Genomic DNA, 12,154 nt, shown 5'->3' on the forward strand with positions numbered 1-12,154 from the left:
TAGCTCAGGGTATGAGCCACTCTAACTATAAGCTTTGTCAAAAAGGAAAGTTTTAACATTAGTCTTAAAAATAGATAGGGTGTCTGCCTCACGGACCAAAACTGGGAGTTGGTTCCACAGGAGAGGAGCCTGATAGCTAAAGGATCTGCCTCCCATTCTACTTTTAGAGACTCTAGGAACCAGCAGCAGACCTGCAGTCTGAGAGCGAAGTGCTCTGTTAGGAACATACGGGGTAATCAGAGCTCTGATATATGGTGGAGCTTGATTATTAAGGGCTTTATACGTTAGAAGGAGAATTTTAAATTCCTGAATTTCTGCTTCCATGATCATACACACACAAAAAAACAACCTAAAGGTTAAACAGTTAACACCTCACCCACCGCTTCATAGATCTGAACAGGACCACTGCTGCTCTGTCTCCGCGTCAATCTGCACAGACACACACACAAAAAAAAACACAAAAAACCCCACAAATAAAAAAAACAAATCTTGTCTCAGATGTTCACAAAAGCATAATCCTGTCAACAACGCCAAAAATGTGGCGACACTAGGTGAAATTTTAAAATTATGTGAAATAAATGTTCAACAACGCCACCCTGGGAATTTCACCCAGAGAATATTACTTTCCCTTTAAAAGGCACACAGGTTTAGTTTACACATGGTTTGAAACATCTGAGACAGCTTTAAGGTTTACCAGAAGAACAATTTATTACATGCAGTTAAAAACACTTTAAAACCAGTTCTTCATAATAGGCCAGCAGAACTTGAAAAACAAAAGACACTACAGTAGCTGAGGTCACGATTAGAAGGGCCACTAGAAGGACGGCGTCCCAGCAAACAAAAACCCTTTAAAAACACCAAACACAGTGAGACAACCCAAACTCAGGAATCACAGCACACAAAAAAAGGAAGACGCCGTGGCCACACCAGCACCACCGCCGGACCTCAGTACTGCCAACAAAACAAACAAAACAATTAATAAACATAACACTCTTAAAACTAATCTAAAAGAAAAACATCAGCCCAAATAAAAAAAACGGTTACATATAAACCACAAAAGGGCTGTGACAAATAACAAACATAAAAAAACAAGTTAAAATGTCAAAACCGAAGGTGGCCCCTTGGCCACACCACAGCAGGAGGTGAACTGGGAGCGCCGCTGCCACACCCCAAACACCGCTTCAGTTGGTGCGGGTGACCGCAGCCACAGCCTGATTTCAGCAGGAAACGTGCAAATCCAGGTAACCAGAGCAGCAGTGGTCCCAATGTGGGGAGACCAATGAAAGTTGACTGATCATTAAACAGAACTACAGCAACTGAAGCTTAGAATGAGTGTTACTCCCTTACCTGCCAATCCAAACAAACACGCACAGACACACTCGTAGTATGAGGGAGAGGAGGAGGGCAGCACAGTTGCGTTTCAGCAACCGTGAATAAAAGTAACGTGCACCACACAGTTTGTTGTCATTCACTGCTAGAATGCACGAGACACAGCCAAACAATAGAAGCACCAGGAAGTCATGTCTCCAGCTGGGTGCAGCTTCGTCTTATATACCCCGCCCACTTTGGTCCGCCGGTACTTTGCACCTGAACACTATTTGTTTAGAAATATATGTGGCAGTATGCCCTGCTGGCCCTGAACGCACCATACAGGTGCCTGAATCTAATTGGTTGTGGTGCTGTCTGTATATAAAGGGCCCTCCCTCACCTGGCAGACATGTCTGTCTTCTGGTTCAGACCTCGGCGTTTGCTGGTGCTGCATGCCAGCTGCATACAAATGCGCGCATGAAAGACTGAAATTTATCTCAGACCAATTCTTCCTGTGGTAAGAAGCTTCAAACACTCTTAATGTTTGCTTAACTTAGCTTTAGCTCAGCTTTACCTGTGTATCCAGGTGGCCAGTACACTGTTTGATTCCCCTCCCTGCTTGAGGCACTACACAGAGCTCAGGGGTAAGTGAGAAGCTTTACTGTACACATTCAGATTCTATTTTTGACATCTACTTTTGATAGACGCTGCTGTTTGTCCTTGGCTGGCTGTTTGCCAGACTGTTACTCCGAGCTGCCGCTCGCCTGCTACCTTGAGTATCCATCGTCTGCGGACTACCTGTCAACCTGGTTGCCGTAAAGCTGACTCCTGGCCCTCGTCCACTGTGGCTGATTTGGACTGGTGCTTCTCTGGGTGGCGCGAGCTGTGGTGTGGCCGTGTGCCCCAAGACGGATTCTTAATTATAACTGCTGCTTGAGTTGTTGTGGACTGAACTGTATCATTTAATGCATGTCATTTGAGTGTCTATTTGTATATTTGCCAGGAACAGCCAGCTCGTGGTGTTGGCGGTGGACTTTCCGGGTGGTGGTGCTTTTTGGTTTGGTGCATGATTTTCTTTTATTTTTGTTTGCTGCGTTTCTTTTGTACGCCACTACCCTGATTTGGACTGCCACCTAGAGTGAGCCAAACTGTCATTTTACTGTGATTGGTTTTAATGTAGTATGTTTTATCAAACTGAACCCAAAACAATTGTGCAATAAATAAAATTATTGAATTGGGTGAGATTGTCTCAAGCCTCATCTGTAGCGGGCCTGTGTGCCTTAAAGGTTACTTGGAGGAGAATTAATTACAACCGTATAATTGTTAAATTGGTTTTTATTAATTCAAGTTGCCCATTTGTAAAACACTGGTACCGCCACATATATAGATATTTCTATACTACTACATAAGCACTAACTCCTAATCACCTGCTATTGTTGAAAACCTCTCCATCCTTACCACCAGGAGTGTTCCAGCCAACAGACATATATGCGCGCAAGAGATGGAAACAGGTGCAATATATGTCTGATCTCTTTTGGAAAAGATGGGTCAAAGAATATTTACCCCAGCTACAGTTCAATTCAATTAAATTTTATTTATATAGCGCCAATTCATGAAACATGTCATCTCGAGGCACTTTACAAAGTTAAATTCAATCATATTATACAGATTGGTCAAAAATTTTCTATATAAGGGAACCAGTTGATTGCTTCAAAGTCCCGACAAGCAGCATTCACTCCTGGAGAAGCGTAGAGCCACAGGGAGAGTCATCTGCATTGTCCGTGGCTTTGCAACAATCCCTCATACTGAGCAAGCATGAAGCGACAGTGGGAAGAAAAACCACCCATTAGCGGGAAGGAAAAACCTCCAGCAGAACCGGGCTCAGTATGAACGGTCATCTGCCTTGACCGACTGGGGGTTACAGAAGACAGAGCAGAGACACAACAAGACAGACAAAAAAGCACAGAAGCACACATTGATCTAGTAATCTGTTCTACATTAGATGGTAATAGTCGGTGATCTGTCCTCCCCAGATGATGTCACAGTCAACAGAACGTCAGACCAGGTGTACCTACAATGAAGAAAAAAGAGAGAGAGCAAAAAGTTAAAAGCTGAAATGACAACAGTCATTTCAATGCAATGCAATGCAAAACTGGGGAACAGTAGACTGGAGAACAGTAGAAGTCAGTAGAGTGAGAAAAATAGACCCTGATGTCCTCCAGTAGCCTAAGCCTATAGCAGCATAACTATAGAGGTAGCTCAGGGTAACATGAGCCCCTCTAACTATAAGCTTTGTCAAAAAGGAAAGTTTTAAGATTAGTCTTAAAAGTAGACAGGGTGTCTGCCTCACGGACCAAAACTTGGAGTTGGTTCCACAGGAGAGGAGCCTGATAGCTAAAGGATCTGCCTCCCATTCTACTTTTAGAGACTCTAGGAACCACCAGCAGACCTGCAGTCTGAGAGCGAAGAGCTCTGTTAGGAACATACGGGGTAATCAGAGCTCTGATGTATGATGGAGCTTGATTATTAAGGGCTTTATACGTTAGAAGAAAAAATTTAAATTCTATTATTGATTTAACAGGAAGCCAATGAAGGGAAGCTAAAATTGGAGAAATATGATCCCTCTTGTTGATTTTCATCAGAACTCTTGCTGCAGCATTTTGGATCAGCTGAAGACTTTGAACTACATTTTGTGGACTTCCTGATAGTAAAGAATTACAATAGTCCAGCCTTGAAGTAACAAATGCATGGACTAGTTTTTCAGCATCACCCCTGGACAGAATGCTTCTAATTTTAGCAATATTCCTGAGGTGAAAAAAGGAAACTCTGGAAACCTGTTTAATATGGGATTAAAGGAGCGCCAAAAATGGACAGGAGCAAGGAGGAACCTCAGTGTAGGAGACCTTGTTTTCATCATGGACAGCACAGCGCTGCGGAACTCTTGGCTGATGGGACGAGTTGTTCAAACCTTCCCAGACAGAAGAGGATTTGTTCAAATAAAAACTCGGACTAGCTGCCTGGACCGGCCTATTACAAAGGTCTGTTTGTTGCAGGAGGCTGAGACTGGTTGAGAACTAGCGTCAGTAGGAGGCTATGGACTCTTTGGACTCTGTTGCAGAGCTCAAGTTGTAGATTACTTTTGGATTTATGACTTGTGCCCACCTTATGACTGTAGACCTTCTTTCTTGAGACATTTCTTTCAACTTGATTTTGACTCATGACTTAAAAATGAAGAAACAAGAGTCCAGCATGGATTATATTATCTTTGTTGATGGACATTAATGTGGCTTTAAAATTGTGAATTATTATTGCTAATGCATGCATGCCTCCTATTTATTGAATTGTTGTTTGTTAATTATTAATATTGTAAGGCAGTTTAAGCTGTTATGAGCATAAAAGAATGTTTTTGTATTTTGTTTGATTTCTCCGAGCCTAGTGTTAAGTCAGTAAATGCAGCACAGTCATCTAGATAACCTGAGGTTATCGCGAGAGTGTTGTTATCTTTTGTTAAGTTGTAAAGGCACTCAATGCTCGCTGTATGGACACTGCTAAAACGCTGTCTGTGCCAGAGCGAGAGGCCAAAACAACGCAGTGTATCGACCGCCAGCTGTGTCTGTAACTCACCTGTTGCCGGAGCAAGTAAAGTTCAGTTAAAGAAGATTCCTTGTCGTGTTCTTCATCAGAACATCCACGCACCTCCATGCCACCGCAAGGTAAAACACGACAACTGGTGTCAGAAGTGAGATTTTAAAACTTCTATCTGTTAACCCAAAGAAAAAAAGAAAAAACTAGATCCCGAGGCATCCTGAGCTAATAAGCCAAGTTACGCTACGACTTGTAAGGCAGAAGAAAGAAGTAGTGAAGTTACCAAAGCGCATCCGCGCACAACTTCCGGTTCGGTCCTTTCACAATAAGAGCATAACAGGAAGTGCAAGAAAGACCTTAAAAAATAAAATAAAAAATGACAGAAGAATTGCAAGGCGCTACATCAGCCCCGGGAGAGGCAGAAACAGCTCCTAAATGGTTACAAGCTCTCTTGGAAAATCAAAATCAACAAACAAGAAACCTGCAAATGATGCTGGCCCCTGTCATTTCACACATTACAGGACAATCAGCTGCACAACAACCCACACCATCACTTATTACTGCCAATGGGGGGGCAAACATAATCCCAACACAGACAAGAGAAAGGCATGCACCTGAGCCAAGTGTCTCTTTTGATGTGACTACTAGACCAAGGGATAATGTGTCCTTCGCAGCTGAACTGGAGGTCATAAATCAAAGATCTCGAAGCACAGGGCCGTCAAGGCGGACTATAGCTTCTGAACCTGACAGTAGACGCAGGGAAATAAGAGACTCTGAGCGTGAAGCCCACAACACACCTGCTTACCATGATGATAGGAGGCAAAATATTTCTGCAGCCCATTACCATACATTGCCAGAACCCCAGAGGCCTAAATTAGCTACGTTTGATGGAAATGAGGATTGGGACTCATTTTTGATGCCGTTTGAACGTCAAGCCAGGAAGTATGGGTGGAGTGCTGTGGAGCGAGTGGACAGACTACATGAGTGTTTAAGAGGAGCTGCAGTGCGGTACGTCTGCTCATTACCAGAACGCACAAGGGAAGATTATGTTCTGCTGGTGGAGCAACTCGCTCAACGCTTTGGAAAAAAAGACCCTCCAACCACCATAAGGAGGAAGCTTGGAGAAGTCAGACAAGGGCGAGAAACATCAGCTGAGTTCGCAGAGGAGGTGAGACGCCTTGTCACACTTGCGTATTCAGGAGTAGACCTCCAATTACAGGACCAGCTAGCAACTGATGCTTTCCTCAAAGGCTTACGAAACCAAAAGGTGGCCTATGAAGTAATGAATCGTGATCCAAGTTCCCTTGTTGAGGCCCAAAAGTTGGTGGAGGCCCATGAGCATAACTTCAAAGCTACTGTAGGCCGTGACACTGAGATAAAGAACAGAGCAAGACGCATCTCATGGGTTGACGAAGAAGACAGGTGTGAAGACACTGCTACAGTGTCCCGCAGGGTCCAGACCCCCCAGTATGTTACATCTGACCAGTTTGCTGCATTAATGGAACAAGTTAAGACTCTTGTTAACACGGTTGGAAATCTACAGCTGCAGGTTGAAAGTCTCCAGCCTGGCAACACAAGAGCCCAACAGCCAAAAGCAGCCCAGAGCTTTGTACCAGAAAGAAAGCAAAGTTATCAACAGGTGCAAAACACCAGAGGGCGCTCTCAAACACCAAGCCCAAATCGTGGAGCAGCTGGCCCATGTTTTAAATGTGGAGAGACGGGACATTTCAGAAAGGACTGTGTTAGGCCACCCAGCCCTGTGGCTGCATGTAATCATAATGAAAAGCCTACAGACCACATGCTGCAGTCAGATGGAGCCCCTATCACAGATCCCCAATTACAAGGGCGGCAGATTGGCTGCACCAAGAAGAGAGGTGAGAGTTTACAAGTTCCTCTGATCATAAATGGCATTTCAACACAAGCCGTGGCAGACACTGGAGCTCAAACAACTGTGATATCGGAAGAGCTATACCAAAGTCTCCTGGAGAGCAAAACAGCACCTGTAGACCTTCACCAGACCTACCTACTGAATGCAGGAGTTGGAGATGGCATGAAAGCCAAACATGGACTCACAGTGACCTTTCAAATCGGATCAAAGTCTTTCAACTGGGATGTGCATGTTGCTCCAATAAGAGACTCTGTTCTCCTAGGATTGGATCTGATGAAAGCCCATGATGTTGTCATCTATACACGTGGAAAGGTTTTTATTGGAAGTGAACAGGTGCCCTCAAAAATTGTGCGTGACAATGGTTCAGACTACTGTGTAGCTAGAGTGACTCTTGGGGAAACCATCATCATACCAGCTTCATCTGAATGTGTTGTGTGGGGGGAAGTGGAGGACCCAAAGCCGGAAGTTACAGCTGTGCTAGAGCCGGCAGACATTGCAGAAAATGTGGCCCTTGCAAGTGTCGTTGTCACAATGAAAAAAAAGGTGCCAGTCAGGGTGTGCAATTTTTCAACCAAGAGAACAGCTTTACCAAAAGGAGCATGCCTTGGAGTCCTTGTTGAAGCTTTTCCTGAACCCACACGTGAACCGGAGCACAGCACTGAGCCTAGTTGTGTGAAAGGGAATGCATCACCATTGCTGGTAGGAAGAGTAGCAACAATCTCTGATATTCCCGAGCACCTCCAAGGCTTGGTTGTTGCTACAAGTGAAGCTCTAACTGAAGGACAACAACAGCGGTTTATTCAACTACTACTCTCATACCAGTCCATCTTTGCTAAAAGTGAGACTGATCTTGGTTACATGTCTGCTGTGACGCACAAGATTGACACTGGGTCTGCTAAGCCTGTACGCCAACCTGTCAGAAGAACCCCTCTGGGATTTCAAGGTAAAGAGGAAGCACATCTCAAAGCTATGCTGGAAGCCGGAGTAATCATGCCATCAGTTTCTGAATGGGCTTCTCCAGTGGTCCTGGTACGCAAAAAAGATGGAGGAGTAAGGTGGTGTGTAGATTACCGCAGTCTGAATAGTTTGACTATCAAGGATGCTTATCCGCTACCCCAGATTGAAGAATGCCTTGATGTTGTCGGTGGAGCTACCATGTTCTCTACCCTTGACCTTCAGTCTGGTTACTGGCAGGTTGCAGTGGACAATAACGATCGTGAAAAGACGGCATCCATCACCAAATGGGGCCTTTATGAATACACCCGAATGCCATTTGGACTCTGTAATGCTCCGAGTACTTTTCAAAGGGCAATGGAGCTTGTCCTTAGAGGCCTTCAATGGGAAACCCTTCTCATTTACCTGGATGATGTCATTGTCGTTGGAAACGGAGTAGACCAAAGCTTAGATCGTCTCGAGCAGGTTTTTCAACGGTTTCAGAGCCATGGGCTCAAGCTAAAGCCATCAAAATGTCACCTGCTTTAAGAAGAAGTTCTCTTTCTCGGCCATATTGTGAGTGGAGAAGGAGTCAGACCGAATCCAGCTCTTGTCAAAGATGTACAGCTGTGGAAATCCCCTGACAATCTGCAAGAGTTACAAGCTTTCCTGGGGCTATGTAACTACTATCGCAAATTTGTCCCACGTTTTGCAGAGCTGGCAAACCCCCTTCATCATCTTCTCAAAAAGGGGACTGTGTTTGTATGGACAGAGGAACATCAGGCTGCTTTTACTAAGCTCAAAGAGAGACTGACTACCGCGCCTGTGCTGGGATATCCCCGTCCTGAAGGCAAGTTCATTCTCGATACTGATGCCTCCAACAACAGTGTCGGTGCTGTCCTGTCACAGGTCCAGTGGGGAGAAGAGAGAGTTTTGGCCTATGCCAGCTGTCAGCTTACACCAGCTCAACAAAGGTACTGTGTCACCCGTCGTGAATTACTCGCTGTTGTGCGTTTCACACGCCAGTTCCGCCACTATCTTCTAGGGAGAAAGTTCCTACTTCGGACTGACCATGGCAGTCTCACCTGGCTTTTTCGGTTCAAGTGCCCTGAAGGACAGCTAGCTCGCTGGCTTGAGGAGTTGAGCCAGTACGACTTCCACATTGAGCATCGAGCCGGTAAGCAGCACGCTAATGCAGATGCCATGTCAAGGCTGCCAAAAGAAAATATGGAAAAATGTGACTGTTACCAAGCAGGGGTGAATCCTGCAGATCTGCCATGCAAAGGGTGCAAGTACTGCCAGAAGATTCATGAGCGGTGGGAAAAATTTGAGGAAGATATGGATGATGTTGTGCCACTGGCTGTGCGTTGCATAGAGCCTCAAAGCTTTATAAATTGCAATGGTACTCAGTCAGTGGAGGATCAGCCATCTGCACCCTTCTCAGAGAACCCAGCGGTTAACTGGTTAGAGTCGCTTAGTCCTGAGCAGCTGGCTATACTCCAGAAAGCAGATCCTGTCCTCGGCACCCTGCACACATGGAAGGAAACAGGGACGCTCCCCAGCAGAGACGAAGTGATGCTTGAAAGTCCTGCGGTGAGAAAATTCTGGCTTTGTTGGCCCCAAGTTACACTGAGACAAGGAGTTCTCTATTACTCCTGGGAGAAAATTGGGAACCAGCCCCCAACTTTGCTGTTACTAGTTCCAACAACTATGCAGAAAGAAGTCATACAGTCATGCCATAACCCTCCATAATCTGGTCACTTGGGAGAAGCCAAAACCCTGGAGCGCGTGCGCCAAAGTTATCATTGGTATGGCATGGGTGGAGATGTTCACCTTTTTGTTAAAATGTGTCCACACTGCAGTGCATGCAAATCTACAGGACCGAAGAAAAGAGCAAAACTGCAAGGTTACCAGGTCGGCGCACCACTAGATCGTTTGCACCTTGATATTCTTGGACCATTCCCTGTGTCAAGCTCTGGCAACAAATACATTCTTGTCATTATTGACCAGTTCACAAGATGGGTCGAAGCTTTTCCTATTCCTGACCAAGGCGCGGAAACGACTGCAAAGAAACTTGTCTACGACTTCATTGCCAGGTTTGGGGCCCCCCTAGAACTACACACGGATCAAGGCCGTAATTTTGAAAGTTCACTGTTTCGAAATGTGTGTAGGCTCCTGCAAATAACTAAGACCAGAACTACACCTTACCATCCCTCCTCTAATGGGCAGGTAGAACGGTTCAATAGGACCTTGCTGCAGATGCTGCGATGTTATGTGGACCGGAATCAAAAGAACTGGGATGAACAGTTACCTCTGCTGACTGCAGCCTACCGCAGTTCACAACACATGGTAACAGGATTCACACCAAACAGACTCATGCTTGGAAGGGAGGTCCACCAGCCACACGATATCCAGTGTGGTGCTGCAAGACTCAAATCTAATGCAATGGAAGTTGTAGATTATATCTACAAACTTGAAGAGAGCTTAAAGGAAGCACAGAGCCTGGCAAGAAGTCATCTTCGCACTGCACAAGAACGACAGAAAAAGGTGTATGACCTTCGAGCAAACGAACATTCCTACGATATTGGAGATCTAGTGTTTGTCAAAGATGACACAAAAAAGAAAGGACTAAGCCCAAAGCTTCAAGCGCTTTGGAGGGGTCCCCTGATGACATCAAAAGCTGGATGACTTTAAATTTCCTGCATTTAAATTCTGACAAGACAGAAGTTGTAATCTTTGGGCCAGAGTCTTCAAAAAATAAAGTTCTTAATCAATCCCTTAATCTGGATGGCATTAACTTGGCCTCTGGTAATAAAGTTAAAAATCTTGGTGTTGTTTTCGACCAAGACATGTCATTTAAATCTCATATTAAACAGGTTTCCATAGTTTCCTTTTTTCACCTCCGGAATATCGCCAAAATTAGAAACATTCTGTCCAGGAGTGATGCTGAAAAACTAGTCCATGCATTTGTTACTTCAAGGCTGGACTATTGTAATTCTTTACTATCAGGAAGTCCACAAAATGCAGTTCGAAGTCTTCAGCTGATTCAAAATGCTGCGGCAAGAGTTCTGATGAAAATCAACAAGAGGGATCATATTTCTCCTGTTTTAGCTTCCCTTCATTGGCTTCCTGTTAAATCAAGAATAGAATTTAAAATTCTTCTTCTAACGTATAAAGCCCTTAATAATCAAGCTCCATCATATATCAGAGCTCTGATTACCCCGTATGTTCCTAACAGAGCACTTCGCTCTCAGACTGCAGGTCTGCTGGTGGTTCCTAGAGTCTCTAAAAGTAGAATGGGAGGCAGATCCTTTAGCTATCAGGCTCCTCTCCTGTGGAACCAACTCCCAGTTTTGGTCCATGAGTCAGACACCCTATCTATTTTTAAGACTAATGTTAAAACTTTCCTTTTCGACAAAGCTTATAGTTAGAGTGGCTCATACCCTGAGCTATCTCTATAGTTGTGCTGTGATAGGCCTAGGCTGCTGGAGGACATCAGGGTCTAATTTTCTCACTCTACTGATTTCTACTGTTCTTCAGTCTACTGTTCTCCAGTTTTGCATTGTATTACATTGAAATGACTGTCGTCATTTCAGCTTTTAACTTTTGCTCTCTCTCTTTTTCTTCATAGTAGGTACACCTGGTCTGGCGTTCTGTTAACTGTGACATCATCCAGAGAAGACGGCTCACCCGCTACTACCATCTAATGTAGAACAGATTACTAGATCAATGTGTGCTTCTGTGCTTTTTTGTTTCTCTTGTTGTGTCTCTGTTCTGTCTTCTGTAACCCCCAGTCGGTCGAGGCAGATGACCGTTCATACTGAGCCCGGTTCTGCCGGAGGTTTTTCCTTCCCGTTAATGGGTGGTTTTTCTTCCCACTGTCGCTTCATGCTTGCTCAGTATGAGGGATTGCAGCAAAGCCATGTACAATGCAGATGACTCTCCCTGTGGCTCTACGGTTCCCCAGGAGTGAATGCTGCTTGTCGGGACTTTGATGCAATCAACTGGTTTCCTTATATAGGACATTTTGACCAATCTGTATAATCTGACCCAATCTGTATAATATGATTGAACTTGACTTTGTAAAGTGCCTTGAGATGACATGTTTCATGATTTGGCGCTATATAAACAAAATTTAATTGAATTGAATTGAATTGATTGTTGCAGCACACCGTGGTCCTGTACTGTATGAGTTCCAAGGCCCCAAGCACAGGACAATAATGCATCATGACAGGCTCAAGCCCTATAACAGTGATGTGATACCAGTCTGGATTTCACGTCAAAGGTGTAAAATACTGCAACAGTGCCCGGATCCAGATCTCCATCTAAATACAGAGGATGCTCCTTTAGCGCCGGTGCTACCATTGCCAGATGATCCGGACAAAGCATCACAGTCTGAAGGTCCAAGCGAGTCTTGCCAGTCTGACGGTTCAGGTCAGG

The 12,154-nt window shown here is 44.7% G+C and overlaps 1 long non-coding RNA gene across 1 annotated transcript; it reads left to right on the top strand.

Moving 5' to 3' along the window:
• Positions 1–1,786: 1,786 nt before the first annotated feature.
• LOC118558286 lies at positions 1,787–2,118 on the top strand. Its single transcript, XR_004928284.1, has 3 exons — positions 1,787–1,825; positions 1,895–1,952; positions 2,013–2,118. It is a non-coding gene; the product is annotated as an uncharacterized LOC118558286 (long non-coding RNA).
• Positions 2,119–12,154: the final 10,036 nt, after the last annotated feature.

Source organism: Fundulus heteroclitus, unplaced genomic scaffold (genome assembly GCF_011125445.2).
Source record: "Fundulus heteroclitus isolate FHET01 unplaced genomic scaffold, MU-UCD_Fhet_4.1 scaffold_120, whole genome shotgun sequence".
NCBI classification, from domain to species: domain Eukaryota; kingdom Metazoa; phylum Chordata; class Actinopteri; order Cyprinodontiformes; family Fundulidae; genus Fundulus; species Fundulus heteroclitus.